Source organism: Rhodnius prolixus, unplaced genomic scaffold (genome assembly GCF_049639745.1).
Source record: "Rhodnius prolixus isolate KJV_2025 unplaced genomic scaffold, Rpr scaffold_3, whole genome shotgun sequence".
Taxonomy (NCBI): domain Eukaryota; kingdom Metazoa; phylum Arthropoda; class Insecta; order Hemiptera; family Reduviidae; genus Rhodnius; species Rhodnius prolixus.
In genome coordinates, this window is record NW_027411603.1 from 12291524 (window position 1) to 12310292 (window position 18769).

General features: G+C 32.8%; 1 protein-coding gene across 4 annotated transcripts in view; it reads right to left on the bottom strand.

Moving 5' to 3' along the window:
• LOC141453810 (uncharacterized) overlaps nt 1–14589 on the bottom strand; it is a 90451-nt gene extending 75862 nt beyond the window's left edge. For 2 of the 4 annotated variants that reach the window (XR_012458192.1, XR_012458191.1), the window contains exon 1: nt 14440–14588. The gene's annotated coding sequence lies outside the window, so the exon portion shown is untranslated. Of the gene's footprint in view, nt 1–14439 lie in introns of all 4 variants that reach the window. The other 2 variants (XR_012458193.1, XM_074127448.1) reach the window with 2 other exon arrangements.
• Between the last annotated feature and the right edge of the window lie 4180 nt (nt 14590–18769).

Sequence of the window (18769 nt, forward strand, 5' to 3'; positions counted from 1 at the left end):
CAAATATGCACATACTGCAGGCCAGCCGAGCCACATAATGTTGTGACTTTCAATAACTAATCGATTTAACTCAAACTCTCATCAATTCACCACCAGCCGTTACAACACAGACGTACACTCTAGACGTATTCTGGTTAGGATATACACTTCATCAAATATCATTCAGTACAGCTGGCGGTATGTGGTCGTGGAACAGTTTTTCCACTAACTCTGTGCCATAGAGAAAAACTTAACACAACAACATACGATAGACAGACAGACAGAATGGTGAAAATTTCAGTTTTATCTTCACCCTTTATATAAAAACTTTTGAATTAATGTATTTATCTCTATTAGAAAATCTTTACGTGTGCTTTAAATGTGTTTGAATGATCCCTTCCCCCTTCGAATAAATAAATAAATATCAAAACTAAATAAAAGGAGAGTAAACAAAAAAATTATTTATTATAAAATGATTGTATTTTGTTCACTTTTTTTTGCACTACTAGTGAGAGTATTTATCAACCAGAAATATCTGCTTTTAGTTCAAAAATTGGTCTTCAAGTGTGTGTGAAATGTGAATATTTTTGTTTAATGTCAGAATAACTAAACACGGAAACAAGTTCAAATGGCTATAGCCATAAACGTTCCAGAACAATTGGAAGAGATTCAAAACACGTTTCCTTGAGTTTGTGAGATTTAAACTTGACCCTATCTAGGGATGATTGCAGTACTGAGCTAGAGTTAAGGCGCATCCTCCAACTTCCACAATTATCCCTGCCAACGACAGCAATTTGATACGATTTTTACTTTTACAACAATATAAACTGGTCTGAACCACTAACAGCCAATCAAAATCTCTTTAACCAGAAATATTATTTTGCTGAATGGAAAAAGTAATAGATCTTTTAGATTATATTTGATTTTTCTTTATTCTCTCTTCTAAACGAATCAAGTAAACATCATTGGACCGTAGAAAGTTCATCGTTTATTATAGTTCCGGTGATTTAGCCTCAGATTATGCCGTTGGGATTTAGCCTTAAGTGTCAAAAATACGAAATTCTTTAACTTTTGTAACAATCAATCCTTTTTTCGCCCGAGTTTACCGATTGGACCATTGGCGCCATCTGACCATCTACAAATTACAGTATTGTTAAGTGCACAGCAGCCAAACTTGTTACATATTTTACCTAAAAATCAGAAAATGGTCAGAAAAAAAGATTCTATTTTAACAGTTCAGTTTAGTGATAACTTCCTGATGACGTATCTTGTGATATTTTAGAAATCATAAAACGGAAAAAAGAGAGAATGTTTTTAAAGCATTCTAAGAGATAAGTTGATAAGAAAATTGGATCAGTCAGTTTGTTTTGCTTTTTTAGTTCAATAAGGGAATGAAAAGTAATCGGGTAGATTTGAGTTTTGAGCCCAAAAAAGTGGTTTAGACAATTCGGTTTCTCTCACTGACTGTTTGTTTGAGTCCACCGTACCACAAAAATGAGAAAGCGCAGAGGCTCTGTATTTAATATTTAGCTTAAGTGACCTCAGAGTATCCACATCAAGATTTAGGCCAAAATCGGTCAATCAACGGTTGATCAACCGCTTTACAGAATAGATTATCAATTTCTTGAGCAAAAAAAGCAACAATGTTTAAAGATACTGTAATTAAACAACAAGAATATTTAAATCCATTTTTTTTTTTTTTGTAAATATACAGTGGTCAAAAAAAGTATTCATACACTAAGTTTTCTTACTTTATCTACTGAACTTTTGTTTTTAGGATGACTATTTCTTCAGCACTGAAATTGAAGATAGTAACAATGAATTTAATGTTCTCATTTTCTTTTATAAACATAAAGAATTGATTTAAAAGCAGAAAAATAATTTATTGTATGCAAAATAAGTATTCAAACACTCAGTCTGAATATTATAATAAACGCAAAACTAAAGACATAATATTTTGTAAGCAATCCCTTTGCATTTATTATTGCCTGAAGCCTCCTTGGCGTAGATTCCACCAGGTTTAGTGTCTCTTGAGATGTGATTTTGTGCCCATGATTTCTTTAAATTGGTTATGAGCTCTTTTCTGGAAGAACATTTCAATTTTCGAATTTTTCGCTCCAAACAAGACCATGAATTTTCAATAGGGTTTTATTTTTCTGCTTCTTTATGTTTATAAAAGAAAATGAGAGCATTAAATTCATTGTCACTATCATCGATTTCAGTGCTGGATAAGTAGTCATTCTAGAAACAAAAGTTCAGTAGATAAAGTAAGAAAACTTAGTGAATGAATACTTTTTTTACCACTGTATATTGGAAAAGAAATAATAAATTGTAACATTTCAGAAAGTGATACTTACAGTTTTGTTTTTCAATTAACCAAACTTTTTTTTTTTGTTACGTGTAAGTGTAAAGCCAGTCCAAAGAGGTACATGTGGAAGATATTAGTAACTATTAAGTTAATTAGGTTAGAAGTTCATCATCAATCCACCGCAGTGACTAGATCGGTAATATCTAGCGTGTGCATCCTCTCGCCTAACCATTATCTAGATCATTATGTCCAACAACATGACCATCTGTCCAATGATTATGACTCAGAACACAAACACACACATTAAACTACTGGTTAGATCTTATAATTTTACACCTCTTTTTCAAAATATTATTTTTAAATTAATTAAGTAAATTTTGATTCCTATATTCCATTCTACGTCAGTCATACCTACGCATCCCTCCACACTACACTGAAGAACATCTCCTTCTTCAGCTTCAGTCAAGTTACAGTCACATAAAATAGAATCTTGGGCAAAGAAGTGACGAATTATAATGATCCCACAGAAATCCTCTTTCTCACATAGACTTTTTTTTATTATTATTAAAAATGCAAAGATTTTGTTTAAATGTTACTGTAACTGACTCTACTAAGTTCTATAAATTGTAGAGGTACCTTTCTCTGAGTAAAAAAAGTGTTCTTAGCTTCCTCTAAGTTTTCCTTTATAATTCCTTATTTTTCCTGGGATTGCGGTTAGTTGCAAGGTTATTCTCACTGGGTTTCCAAAAATTTGCATGTGTAAAATAATATTATCCAAGTTGAGAACTACCAAAAATTAAATTATTATAACTTATTGTAAGTAATGAGATTAATATGCAACATATTTCTTACTAGTTATTCAGATCATACGCGATTTTGTCGCTCTGCCATGTTTGCCAAACCATGTGGACTTATGGTGAGCGGGGGGTGAGGGACCGAGAGAGCGAGCGAGTGACAGAATGAAGTGGGAACTCATTGATCAATAGTGTCTGGAGGCAAGGCATTATCTTCTTTAAAACTTCCCTCTTTTGTGTATATTCTAAGTCATTTTCTAATGGAATATCACACAATTGTTGATATTCATTGCAGTCTGTGGTATTATTTTCACAGTTCTTCTTTTCAACGAGCGGATTTCCTCTGCTATTCTGATATTATATTGTAGCAAATATGTCGTTTTCATCTACTAGAAAAATTGCATATTTTTTACTCCTTAAAAAAAAGAAGAATCGCGAAAGTGATAGATCTTCCAAAGAAGATACTAATTGGATACATCATCAGTGCTTTGTAATTACATTTCTTGCACTTTGACAAAAAAAATAGAAGAAGAATACTCAATCAATTTGGCAAAGAATTTCTCCAAAATATTTAAAAGAAACTACTTCATATCCTAACTTTTCTATTACTCCGTATAATAATAAGAGTTTTCGCTTCATTTTCTATTGTTTTCATAAAAATAAAATAAGAAAAATTTGAGTCATCTATCAAAGAAGTTGTAGGCTGTCAGTTAACATTCAATATTGCTGTTTGTTTATATTTCTAATTATCAATCTAATGATGGACGCAAAAGGAAATTGTCCTCTTCTTATTTTACCTCGTAATTTATACAAGCAAAACTTCTATAAAAGAAAGAATTTATTTACTACAATAAACATTTTGAATTTTTCAAAATAAGATTTAGATAAAGCTGGGTTTAAAACCATCTCATCTTCTTTGCACAGGTTTTTCGAATTTTTAAGATTTTCATGATGATTTTGAGATTCCTCTCCAGAAATTAGAAAATTAATAATAAAAAGAGGATTGTTCCAGCAAAACCTTAGAAAGTAATAGTTTGGGTTTTCCATCAATTAGAATTTAAATCGGAAAGTTCTTTACTTATTTGAAACCTTAATGATTAAATCGAGACCAAAACTGGGGAAATTATTTGCTAAGTTTATTGAGTCGGTTTTTTAAAAGTGCAAGAAATCTAAATAGAAAGCATTCTTAGTACTCGAAAGATGAATTTAAAATCTAGTTCAGTAAATTTTATTTTCACAAAGACTACGATTCCATTGAAGATGGTGACCAAGTAAACAATGAAGGGTGGGTGATTTTTTAAAATATTTTTTTAAGGGCGCTGGCGTGGTGCTCTACGGCCTTTATAGATCTATTGGTGTCCCCTACTGGTGCCAGCGAGTTTGCTCAGTCTACAGTACTCCCTCCAAAATGAGAAATCTCAGAATATTCCAGGAGAAATAGCCCTAGTCTCCCACTTTTGGTTAACCGCTGCCTTCTTCTTCTTTAAACGATGGCATAGTAAAGCGTTGAGAATGTCTTGAGGTATCCACCGCCAATCGCCCCAGAGTTCATTAAAAATAAGAACAAAATCTATCAGATTTTTTGAAAATAAATGTTATTCAAAATTTCCAGTGTTAACAATAGAAATAGACGTCATTGCTAGGAATGTAATAAATCTAGTTAAATAGAGCAGTTAAGATTATACTTCAAGAAGCATGTGATGATATTGAAACGAAGAAAGTGACTGAAACACCATTAGAAATGCGGGAGAAATACAATTGAGAATAGGTGATAGAATTTGTCTGGTAAGTATACGCATTTTTCTTCTGGGAGAAAGGCTTTTTCTCTTTCTCTTCTTTTTTTTTTTTTGAGCAAAGAGAAACCCTTGGAGAGAAATGTGTCCTCACTCACTCCAGCAGTTTCTATTTCCGCATCTTGAACAGCAGCCGGAGGCAGCCTCTCAATGTGATTCTTAGTTGAATATAAAATGAAGCGGGAGAAGGTGATAACGGGCTGCACGCCGCCTCTCGAAGTGAGTGAGGTCGAACTTACTCCACACTTTGCCTCTCTCTCCCGGCCGCGTACTTTTTTTTTACTCGATAAAGGATAATTTGTGTGCTAGAGAAAAGACGACAACCTCAAGGTGGAAAGTGAAGGTAACTAGATGGTACCCGTTGTAAGTAGGGGATTCTGTGAATCGCTGGAGGCATTATACTTAGAGATAGAAATATATACACCATCTTTTAATTCATCTTTCACTTGTAAAGATACTTTGAATACATAATCTTATTTTTAAGAGAAGGGACTAATCCAATATTATAAAATTCTATACATTTGTTTGAAATTTAAAATTATAGAGAGACGGTTGTCGTATAATGATAGTTATAGCTGGAGAAGCGGAATGAAACTTATTGCAGCGAACTGGATTTAATCATGTGGCAGTAACGACTGAAATTAGTTGATATTAGAAGGCAATGTACATAGAGCAATTTCAGTCAGTTACTTTCCAGTTTTACTAATTTTCTTAAACACTTTTCGGAAATTACTTAAAATTTGCATTTATTGTGTTAAATTTTAACAAAAGTTTCATTATTTCTGAGAGCCTGAAAGAGAAATATTAGGAGACGGAGTTTGGTGCTAAGAAGGTTACGACCTCCCATCCTTTCAAGCAGTGTGGATGATTGGCCAGGATGGCTGGATTGTTGTCAGAGCTTTGCAAACGGATTGGGATTGGTTGCTAGAATTTAAGGAAGCAAGAATTGATTACCTCGAAAGCAGACGGTACATTGAGGTCTAATAGGGAGCGTTGACAATATGGCGGAAGACTTTAGATTAGAAGTATTGGCTTCTCTGAATGTTGGATGGTTTAGCGGAGCTCCTCACTTTGGTTTCGTTGATCCACAGTATATAAAGTTTTGACAGGAATAAGAAGAAGAATTCGGAATATTGAATATAATTGGAGAGTAAGTGGACTTCACATTTGCCAACTTTCCGAATGTGGATCATTGCAGGAAATGGACGGCTTTGAGGATGACCAATAGCCCAAAATACTGGTTTTAGGGACAAATACGGTTCATATTGGAATGTAACCTGTCTTACTCTTAAATTTCACTTAGATCTTGGACCGAACCCTATAAAGACACTGCGGTTTAAAAAGACCCCAATATAATAAGGACACTGTTAGACTATTTTATTAGTTTTTATGCTCAACAAGAGTAAATTTAGGGACTTTTACTAAGACAAGAAACGTTTGTTCTCACTTAAGACCGGTTTCTCGGCATGCATTGAAGAAAATGAATTAATATTTTAAGCTACTTTGTTTTTTTTTAACTTAGGGTAAAGAACTGAGTCCGTGCGCTTTGCATTGCACAAGATTTGTACAATCTTCTCTAAAAGTAACAAAAAGCCGGAAGTAATTAAAATTACAAGTAAATAATACCTTTTTTTTGTTCCTAGAAAAAGTTGGTCAATTGGTTATTCATGGGGAAACGAGTAAAAACAGCAATGAAGAAGTCAAGAGGTTTTTGTTTAAATCAGGTGTAAATTTACGCCTTCCTTAGTTCGGTCCTGTCAAATAACATTTCATAGGCCCTCTGCCTGGCTAGCTGCAAGAATATCGCTCTATTTGTGGCATTTGTCCTAAAGTGGGAGAGCCTAATGGATTGTTGACAGTCAAATGTTTTATTGATTGTGTTCCATAAATAGAGCTCCTATTCAGATTGAGTCATTTAAGGTCTTCTTCTTTTTGAGCTCTATAAAGTTTTTGATTCTTATCATTTTTCTTTCTTGAACTCTATTGTGTTCATACTCACAAATACAGAGAAAATGAGAAACATAAAGGAGCATCAAATTTCGTAGTTTTATGTTTTCTATTTTCGCTTATTGGTTTATGCAGAAATATTTACTTTTTTGCAACATCTCTTTATCACTAGAACTCCTGTAATCTTTGTTGTTAAAAAACATGTGAAAAAAGTGGAAAATAAATCTTTTTTTCTCTCCGTTGTGTCTTTCTGCTCACTTGATGATACTCCTTTCAGAATATTCAACCGTGAGTAAAAACGAATTAGGTTATGCTAACAAAACCAAGAATTAGATAGGAGGGTACGCTGAACGCTGCTGCTGCTGCTGCTGTACTTTCTACAGAACCCACTCGCACACAAGTGACGAAGTAAAGAATACGCCCTGTTGAATAGAGCATGAACTCCTCCAGAGGGTAGTTCCAGGAGGGGGGTGGTGGCGGCCAGTCGGCAGACATGACTGGAGACAACCAGACGCCCTTCACCCTTATACTTTCTAGGAGTAACCTTTCCAGGACCCTTATGCTAACCGCAGCCTGGAATTCTACAGCTTAGACACTTCCTAAATTTTAGATTATTAGAAAACTTAACCTTTTTTTCCTTTTTTTACTATTTTTGTTTCCAAAATAAATAAGTAATTACTTTATTCCAATTTTAAGTTTTTTTCTGAAAACTGAAGCGCACAGAGTTGGGATCATTTAAATACTTATGCTGGTATTAAGTACTTCTGATAATAGAAAAACCAGATATTCAGGTCAGGTGAAAATACCTTTTTGTTTTTTTAAATCAAGAACTGGAAAATAATTAATTTATTTCTGCCTTAAATTCTCCGACTGTCAGAGGCGGCAATCAGAAATGTCTTAAGTGAACTCCTAGTTTGGTGTGGAATTGCCTAGAGTTAGATAGCTCCAGTACGCTCACAAACAGTGTTCAACAGTAGTTCATCAGGGTATAAGAACTTGCTAAAACAGTAGTGGAAGCTATAAAAATTAGTCTGATGATCAGACTCTGAAGACTGGTTAGTATGCTGGATGAATAGGGGTTGTTGAGGAGTTTGCTTTCGGATGATTGAATCGATACCTCTGCCATTACTAAAGAGAGAGAGAGAGAAAGAGATCCTCCAAAACAGGGCGTTGAAACACTATCTGCGATGAGAATTTAGACGATATCACCGGTGTCTTTGAGAAATTAAGCTTTCCCAGATGGTTTCTGCTCTCAAAATATGTGTCTCAAGTGAAAAATCAATTTTTAAATCAAAGTTTGGCGCTGTACATACCATCAGAAAAGTACACAAAAAAAAAAAAAATTGAGAAAGGAGGACGGAAAAATCAAAATTAAGATTTTTCTTTTTGAAGATGTCACCAAAGGCAAAGAATTTAAGAAACAAAATCAAAGGATGAAAGAAGTAATTGCAGAGAAATATAAATAAATTACTGCTAAAATAGAAAGAAAAATATCTAAAAACGACCTTTAAAGGTCGAAGCGTTTTATGGCCGTTTCTTGCAACATATAAAGAGGAGATTATTAAATTAAATATTGGCCGTAATTTCGCCCCGTTTGGTGTGTGTAAGAGAGAGAAAACTATAAATGATTTTTTCTTTTCCATTGAATTAAACAATCATATTAAATCAAAGTTCTTGAACTTGATTTCGTGCGTATGTGTTAGACGGATGTGAGCGGAAACACACATCTGTGCACGTTGGTTCGGGTCTAGAACCATGAATTCCCTTGAAAATATACGAGGATAAATTAAATTATAAATGGAAGGAAAAGACCAAGGGACTGAAGTGTTAAAGGGCTTTTCGTATTATTTAATGGCTCTTGGCTTTTACACACTGGCAATATACACCCCCATACAAACACCACGCACATATAACTAAGCATACATAAGCACTATTATGAATACTTTGCTTAGCTTTGCTTGCAATAGCAAAGTGGTGGGTGGCAGCATGAATTAAAATTTTACCTCACTGAATGAACACTATTTTATACTAAAACTTTTATCATAACTGTTAATCAGCCATAACATTACAGCATCCAACTTGAAGACGTTTACAACAGATTTGTCTTTTAAAATAAAAGAAAAAAAAAAAGTTGATCAAATACCTAGACCACTTTCTTTAATTACTTTGCTCTGATTCTAACTTGGAACTTTATAATAAATATCAGTTGGCATTACTTTATTAGAAGTTATTAAGCTACACTTTAGGTAACTAAGAAACACAAAAGTAAAAAACATGCAACTGAGATGATGTATATGAAGAGAGAAGAGAGGTAAGACCAGAAGAGACAGGATTCATAACGTTTTGAAGTTTTATTTTGATAAGAGCTAGCTTGAATCTAGAGTCAGTAGAAGAACTAAACTATGCCTGTTCGGGCACTTTCCATGGATGAATTCCGACAGAATGGCTAGGAGTGGTATATGAAGCACAAGTGTAGGGAAGTGGGGACAAAGGAAGCGTGCGAGAATAGAGGAATTGTGTGGAAACGAGAGGAGAGCTTTGGTAGAAGAAGTAAAAGAAGGAAGCCTCATACCTGATGATGATGATGGTATATGAAATTAGGAAACCATGGCTTTAAAAAAAAAAAAAAAAATCCAACGGTTTTCGAGTAAATTTAAAAAACAAAAAACCCAAAATCATCTCAGAAAGTCAGCAGAGTTCTGGTTCTTCGATTAAGTCCCGTTACCTGATTACAGGAAGGCTAATTTACTCAATAAAGTCTGCGATTTTATTCTCACAAATTCTGTGCCCAGATAAAATTATGTCAATGTAAAAGAAATTCGTGTAAAAATGCGTTTAGTTTATCAAACCTATTTCAAGATTTTTTTTTCTGTTCGTATATCGAAGGTTTCATTAATATAATTTATCTTTGAAGTCTATCTACGAGTATTATACCGAAACTTTTCCGATTCTGATTGGATATCAAACCTATGGTTAATAAATTTTAACAAAGAAACGATCATTTGGCCAATTTTAAATAAATAATAACAGCAATAAAAACAATCTACATTTTTTTTCAGTGATAAATTCAGTTTAGTCATTGACAAAAATCAATAAAAATGGCACAAATAACTAATATTAACGTGGTTGTATGGAGAATAGAATTGTATGCTGGACGTGATAACTCAATATATATATATATACAAAATGCCGATGTTATTTGTGGAATGAAAGGAAGCCAAAGAATTTGAGGTATTGTGGGAGGGAAGTGACGAAGCTACCGGAATTACAGAAAAATATAGTAACAGACAAAAAAAATAAATAAAAATAATATATTTTTCAAAATATTAAAATTTGTGCGAGAAAAAATGAAACTTTACTGATTTAAAAGAAAAGTAAACTTAAAAACACTCTGGTTAGGATACTCACGTGATTTTATCTGTGATTTCTAGTTTTTAAATTACAAAAATTCAATGATAATAGCTAATAACAAAGATGAACATGTACAGTTAAAATTTTTATTGAGTATCATTTCATTATTCAAAAGTTTGAAGTATTTTTTATTAGCAAGTACAATTACTTAAGTTCACGGATAAGATTTCAATATTTTTCAAATAATATTTCGTTACAATCAAGTGAATCCTCTTTAACCCTTGGAAATCTGGCAATGGTTGAAGGGACAAGAGCAAGAAGTAAGTGGAGTATAAATAATGAACCAAACAGGAAACTAATAGCTCTAAAAGCGGAAGATATAACTAAATTTAATGCTGGTAGCTAAAAATGAATCTACTTCCTCAAGATCTGGAAATGACATGTTGCAGAGATAACGAATTAGCCCTTCTAGTACCTCTAATAGATCTAGATTCCTGCAGTTACACAGTCTAAGTCTAGAATTTCAAATCAAACTAGAGTTCAGGAACAATGCGAAAAAATTGATTACCTAGGGAAAAGCCATATCTTCTAAAATCTTGTCATCTCAGCGGATTTTTCGTGCCATTTGGCTGGATGTTATTAAATACACATAGATAACTCATGGACAACGCACATAGGTCCAGCATACTTTTTTTGGGGTTTAGAACAGGCGAGAACTCCTTAACTATTGCATGATGAAGAAGACACACTCTTCTTGAACTCTGTAGGTAAAAGTACGTAAAGTAACCGCCTATTTTCCAGGCGTGGCTTAATGCCCAACTACCAATTAGGTATCGTGGACGGAGACGGAAGCACCTACTTTTCTAGTAAACACAAAGTAGCTGACGCGGGATGCGAACTGGTGATCACTAGACCAACACCCTAGAACTTTTATCTATAAAATTTCCTTACCTAAAGTGTACTATTCAACTTTTGTATACTGTAACTAAGAAATAAGTAAGTGAAATGCGAAACTTTAAGAAAATCGTCGATGGAAAAGTTAACATTACTGAATAAATTTGGTAAGTATCATTTTTCAAAACTTTTTTATTAATCAGAATTCTTAGGGGTTAATTTTTGTTCCTGTTTAAAGTGCTGTTTCAGTGCAGGACACCATTCTAACTCTTGTATCATGATATGAAAAGCCTCATCAAAAATTCTAAGTACAAAGCATATTTAGTCCATGGGATGTTCAGAAAGGCTTTTTCTATTTTCTTAATTTTGAAACTGATTATCAGGGAATATTGATTTTAGAGAGCTTCTGCAGGAGTTTTTAAGATATGCTTTCTTCCACATTGCTTTTATTATTTCTTTGATTTTATTCAATTCTCTATTTTTGACACTCTCAACACGTGTATATTGGATCCATTACTTTCTTGTGAACTTCTCCCAAACGAAAACACTTCTGTGAAAGAAGTGAAGGTTCTAAAGAGTGAAGAATTGTCGCCAAAATGCTGAGTGGTCAACCAACAATTACCCACTTTCTCTTTTTTTAAAAGTTTTCTCGAAATTTGGTAACTAAATTTTTCCTTTTAAACTTTGTACAATCATTGCGTTAAATGTACATGCGGTCCGCATGATGTGGAATTCTTCAACATTTATTTGGAACAAAGTTCCAAGAAACATTGTACTACAGAGAGAGAGCATTTCTATGGTTGGTGGTTGTTCCTATCTAATATTATAATGAGAATTTAATAGTCTATATTAAAGTTAGAATATACAATATGGGGGTGGCTAGGAGAAAGAGAGTGATGAGAGAGAAGGGAGAGGAACCCATAGTGGCTCGGAATACCTCCCACAGAGTAGAGCTCCCTCTGGTGAGAACACTGGTCGATATCTGGGTGTGGTAGTGTTATATACTTGCTGGTTGGTTTATAAAAAAAAGCAGGAAACTTGTGTCCATTTTATTTAGACCCGTTTCCTCTACTTTAAATAAATACGACACATGAAACACTAATTACTAAATCCAAAATTATCTCTTTGTAAATTGAAACTTGGTAAAGCTGAAAACGCCAACAAAAAGCAAATAATACTTCTAAATGTCACTATAGATTTTTTTTTAACCCCAACATTGCTAAATGAAATAAATAATTACAGTAAAAACAGAAAAATTACAGGGTATTACACGATGGGTATTAACTCTGAAACTACCCTCTCGGCGCTCTAAAGAGAGTGTTACAGCGGGAGAAGGAGTATTTGCGCGGGGAAAATGGACGAGCTCTCTAAGAGAGAAGGAAACATAGGCCACGCCTCCATTCTCACCATCCTAATTCTTCTTTTTCTTTTTTTTTTATCTTTTCTTCTACAAAAACGTATAATTAATAATAAATCATTTTTTTCAAGAGAGGGGTCTCTTTCAAGAAGTTTTATTTGCTTCATTTGTTCTACTATTTTTGTTCCAATCTCTAAATATTTATTTTAATAACCGTAGTGGGCCTCTACCTTGTTAATTTTTTGTTTTTCTTTCCGTGTTCCTGTCTCTTGACATTTTTCTTCTAATTTCTTCTTTATAAACTAATTTTTACAATTAATTGGATTTTTTCTACACTTGATTAGGATTTCTATAAAGAGAAAAATAGTTAACGACAAATAAATAAGAGGGACAGGAAATGAAATTAAGTAGATACAAACCAAATCAACTAATCGGATTATTTTGGAAAATTAAAGAGAAGAGCAAAGAGAGTGAACTGTAGAAGATGAGTTTTTACTTTCTCTAAGACTAGAGAAATAAAGTGTTAGTTTAACTAAATCGTTTTAAAATTTGTTTTTAAATGAATCGATTTTTATTTAGGGACTCCAGTGGGACAATAAATGTAAATCTTTAAAACCTCTCTCCAAAAAAAAGGACTTTCTGAATTTGTTGGTGGCGCTGCTTGTGATAGGCAAAGCATCCAGACATAATTTTCTTACCTGCATAAATATGTGGCAGAACCTGCCACCTAGGTAACTAAACATGTTCAGAGACAAACTAATAATTGAACTATTGAATATATATTATAATCAACAAATAGCTGATTTGTTTTTATTATATAAGGGTCGACGAACGATTATCTATTCAATAACTGAAAATTCTTTTCTTTTTAAGGGAAATAACATTTTGTAATAGTTAATAAACAGTTGGTCCTTGAAGAGGGAAGCGTAAGCGTGCAACAAGTGCAAAGGTGGCTTTGGCGCTCTGGATAGACTATACGGCAACACACCAAGGGGCGGTAGCCGAGAGCTCGCAGCCACCGCCGCCAACGACTACGGAGACGGCAGTAGATAGTACAACGGATTCTCACTAACTCATTCTCATGTTCTCCCTCACTATCTCTCAGTACCGCTCCATACCCCGCCAGTCCAATCTTCCAACAAAATCTATCCCTCCTTCTCTTGTTAAAAGCATGCTCTCTTTCTCATGACGTCAGTTTTCACTTGTTGATATGTCTTACAAAAGGATCCCACATAATTTGGTCCATTTTTATATTCTCTCCCCCTCCAAAAGAAAAAAAAAACTATATTAATTTTTCCCAATACTAATTACCGCTTTTAATCACTAAAACATTTTGAACTAAGAACTTCCCAACTGATAATATGAATAAAACTGAATTGATAACAAAATTAAAAAAATAATAAGCCTTTCAAAAAGTAGGAAAAAAAATACTTGCTTTGCCATTCCGATGCCTTACTAACTTCCTAAGGATAACGGCTAAAGATTAAATGAAGAAGGGGTGAAAAGTTCTTAACACGCCTCCAACACAATTGCCGTTCCTCTTTGCCTACGTCTAAGCCGAAACAGCCCCTTAGCGACCAGCCACGTCACTTCGCTAAACTCTTTTACCTTAACTGATGATGACTTAACCACCCCCTTCTCAATCCACTAAACTCAGAACTTAATGTCTTTTCACTGTAATCCGTTTTTAGTTTGGTGAAAAGTCAAATGAGTTTCCCAGTTAATTTCATACAGTGATTTCTTTGCCAAAATTCTTAGGACTTGCTATTTATTTAAACTAAACAATATTTTTTTGCACTTTAAAATCTAATTAAAAAAAAAAAGTAGGTATTTAAAAAACAAATATTTAACTATTGCCCTTCTAATTGCGCTAAAAATAATTAATAAAATAAAACTAGAAAACTGCAAGAAACTAATAACATGGTCACTTAAGGGTGAAGTGAAAACTAGAGGTACACGATTTCCATATATCCCAGACAGAAACGAATCAATTATAATGAAATAAATTAGACTTACTTGTTAACAAGGTGATGCTTGTAGAAGGAAGAAAAGTGGTGGCCAATCTTCGGGAAGGCGTCATCAACGGCCAGTCGTGCGGCGGACATCCAAACAATGCAAGAATCTCCTCTTGAAATGAGGGGCACCCGAACTAGGGTAGCCCTTATATACGGGTCCATCCCTTCCACCCCCTAGGGAGAATGAAAACCATGGTAACCATGTGAACTGGAGGGGTGGGCGACTGGTTAAATGCAAGGAGTTTTTAGGTAGGAGATCCTTCGCAATGTCCTCAATAGAGAGCAGCACCCTAACTAAAACATCGCTTCTCTTATGTTTTAGAGACAACACTACCTTACCCTTCTTCTATGACACAGTCATCATATACCAAAACCAAAAACTACCCGAACCTCCCGCCACCATATTGGAGGTTCACTCCCTCCATCGTACAACACCATTGGTTACATCAGGTTATTAGGGATAACTATTATTACAAGTCAAGAAGATGACGTTGTCCTGCACAGTTACTAACATTGATAACGTTCGTTATCAACTAAGTCAACTGTTTGTCCAATTGTAGAATATATATATATATTTTTTAAGTTCATGCACAAATAAAAATTCATCGCCAATTGATTTAGCCCCTAGGCTAAATTAAGATGGAGCATCTTCCCCAAATCTTTTATTTCAAAGTAGATTTTTTTTTTGTTTAATTTTGTCTGCTTCAATTTTCCAAAAATTAGTAAAAGCTGTTCATAAAATATTTACAAATATGTTTTACATAATATTTTTTATTTAAAAAAAAAAAACATCTTTATAAAAGAGGTAAGATTTCAAAGAGATTAATAAAATATTAATGATTATCGTTTATGTTATTATTTTTTAATAAATTAAAAAGACTATTTGTTATTAAGATCTGTAGAAGTAGTCGTTAGTTTTTAAAGTAAATCAGATAATGAAACTATTAGAATTTTATAATTAAGCTTCTCTTTTTATTTTAAATGATTTGTACACTCAATCTTAGAATTTCTTTTACTAAGAAAATGAACTAAAAATACAATTTTGTATTTTCTCATTTCTTCCAGAAATGGCAATCAATATCTCGGAAAGTATCTTTGAAGGGAACAAGAAAGAAGCCACTCTCTTGCGGACTTCATCGAAATAACTTCAATTTTCATATCAGGTAGGAAGCTTTTTGCTTGCCGCTTTTATTTTTTGAAGCAAAAACTATTAATTTTTTTTTATATAAATTACAATAAATTATTTATATTTTTATCAATACTAGACGGAAAACCAGAGACGAACAAAATAAAAGATCCAAAATGTTTTCATTGTTTTTCTGTCAAATTTTGTATTTAAGTTTCTTCTTGTTTTTGGGATTATAATTAATTGTTTTTAACTGGTTTGCTTTTCTATTTGCTACGGTATCAATTTCAATGTGAAAAAATGGTTTACTCATTTAAAATTTAGTAATTACAACTGTAAATTACAAAAACAGCGCTTACTGAATAATTTTTAAATTATTTTTTTTCCGTAATTCTTCGAATAATTTAGAAAAAACTCTTTAATATTTCGTAATGATATCATATTGAATTTTAAGCCTGAAATGCTGGAATAATCTTCCTCTAATCTATCACGCACGCATTCAGTTACTAAACTCATTTTTTACTGAAATAAAGCTTTTTTTGCAGCAGCAGCTCCCCCCCCCCCCATAGAAATCAATGTAATGGTTATTTATTAATTTTCTGTTTTCTTTCTGGAAAGCTTCTTAAATCGATTTCCCTCTTTCATTTCCTAAAATATGTTTTTATTTCAATATATTTAGAAAGACCTTACAATACGATTGTGTAGCTAAATATCTTGAAAGTTTTCAAGTAAAAAGACAAAACTTTTTCAAACTTTTCAATCGAATAACCCGACAAACAATGGAAACAGTCCACGTCTTCCGGTTTAGCCCTCAAGGAATAGTATTCATTTTAAGATAAAACAACAACAGTTAAACTTAATCAGTTTTAAAAAATTTGTGGAAAAATTATATTATCTAAAAAAGGAAATAGAATCATTCTTAAATTAAATTCTATTCTCTTTTCATATTTAAATATAATAATGGCGATCTGTTAAACTAAGTGGAAAAGATGGTTTATAATTTATAAAAGCTTTTTATTAATTCTGTTTTTGTCAGTGTTATAATTATTCTCAAAAATTAAGTATTAAAATATTAAACCTACTTTTTATTTGACTCAAAATCTAAACTAAAGTGAAGTTGAAAAGTAAAGTGCCCTTTTAAAATTTGACCTAATTAATCCTAAAAGTTAATACAATTCTTCTTCACTAAATATAAAAAATAAAGAAAAAAATAAAGTAAATTAAATTCACATTTACTAAAGCTAAATAATTTTTTTGTAATTTGAGTACAAATTCTACGTTTCAAGGTAATTAATTATCGTGTGAGGGATCAAATAAGATTTAAATTCAAATGTTCGTTTTTAAAATTTAAAAGTTATTGTAAGCGGTTTCTTATTATTATTTTAATACGCCACATATCGCACATATACGCTACGTTTATTGCTGTTCTAAAAAAAAAAAAAAAAAAAAAAGCAAACACCTCCTCCGGCTAAATTTCAGAATAATCGTTATCCTATAGAGGAGAAAGTGGTGGGAATTGGTCTGAACAAATATTTGCTTATAAATTCAAACACTACATAGAAAATATTTACTCTGCTTGCAACCTTTATAAATAGACCTGTCAAGCATATAAATTTTCCACAAAATTTCCCTTTTCCTTTAAGTTGGCTATTTAGAAGAAAAAAGCAAGACAGGAAAAGGAAGTGTTAAATATTTGGAGGAATGATTTATTATCACCTGTTTTAGACACGAATTAGGAACTCAGATTTCGGGCAGCATGAATAGGAGCGGGTTTTTTTTTTAAATGTTTTTCTTTTTTGGAATTTTATTTAATTACTTTTTTAATTTATTGGGTCAAATATGGACATAGCGTGGGCATTGTTTTTTTTTTTCAGTGTTAGGCTAAACTATGGTGATAATCCATCAAAATAAATTTTCCACTTAGAAATACTGTTCTTGGTAAATTTCCTATCATGATTCGTTAAAGAAAGATCTGGTGTCGATTATTTGGTCTTCATTTTCATTTGTTCCTTACAACTTTCATGTGAGAGAGAAAATAAGAGGAAATTGTTTGAAAATATCTGTTATATTTTCGATTTCAATTTAAAACCCTAAATCTGATACACTGTGCACTAACGATACAAATAATTCAATTAGAACTATCATTTCCTACGTGACAGTTAAGCCACGAACAGCCGGCGTAAAAATTTGACCACATATTATTAGATAAGTAAACTAAAAGAGTGACCGCGACTGAATGCGACTGAATGTTTGGAAAAATTACGATGAACTTTCATCAGGATGACTCGACTTTCAGAAATCTATTGCCATATTTCTTTATGCAGGTGTTGTCACAAGAATAAAGAATAGAGCTTTTGCAGGTCTAGATAGTAAATATTTTTTGTATGGTTAATTCAACAACATCCACAAGATCATTCTATTCTTCTTTTAGAGCGGTTATTTCCATTTGAAGGATAATTGATAATAATTGTAATAATTGATTTTGAAGTAATGCTACTAATTATAACTTACTAGATAAATCCGAATATCCCATATTAGATAAATAGGAATGGTTCTTCTTACCCAAATACTCCTCTAATCCCAGCGTTCCATAGATACTGTCTTACTATGCTCCCTTAAGTATTATCATATCCGGTTGATTCAGCACACAGCCATTGATGTACTTCATCTTCCAGCGATCCCACAGGCAAGCAAGTTCCCCTTGATTATCATTTCTGATCTCTTTCTTTCGATTGGAAGTTATTGGAACAAATTTATGACTAAATTTTGGTCGAGATACTTTGGACATTACTCTAAAGTATCGTTTCCCTGAATTATACATATCAACCTATAAACTATAAAATATTTAATAAGTTACTAAAGTGCAACTTTTGAAGGAAACATTGAGAATTTTTGTAAGAAAACGTTTAAAAACCGCACCAGACTTCACCTGAAGTGTTTCATCTGAAACACACATTTTGAGGTTCTCTGAAGATTTCACAAATTGTTCAGTGTCTCTTGTCCATCTGAAAGTATCTGTCAACAAGAACTGGGTGACAAAAAGTTTTGGGACCAAATCAACCACCTGGAAGTTTCATTTTACTTGAGAATGAAAATTGGCTTCGACGATTTTACGTAAACCTGCGAACTGATTGTGTGTATACTAAGAATTTGAAACATTTTTACCGAGAAAATGGATTTTTGTATACCCTTATTATTGGAGGAT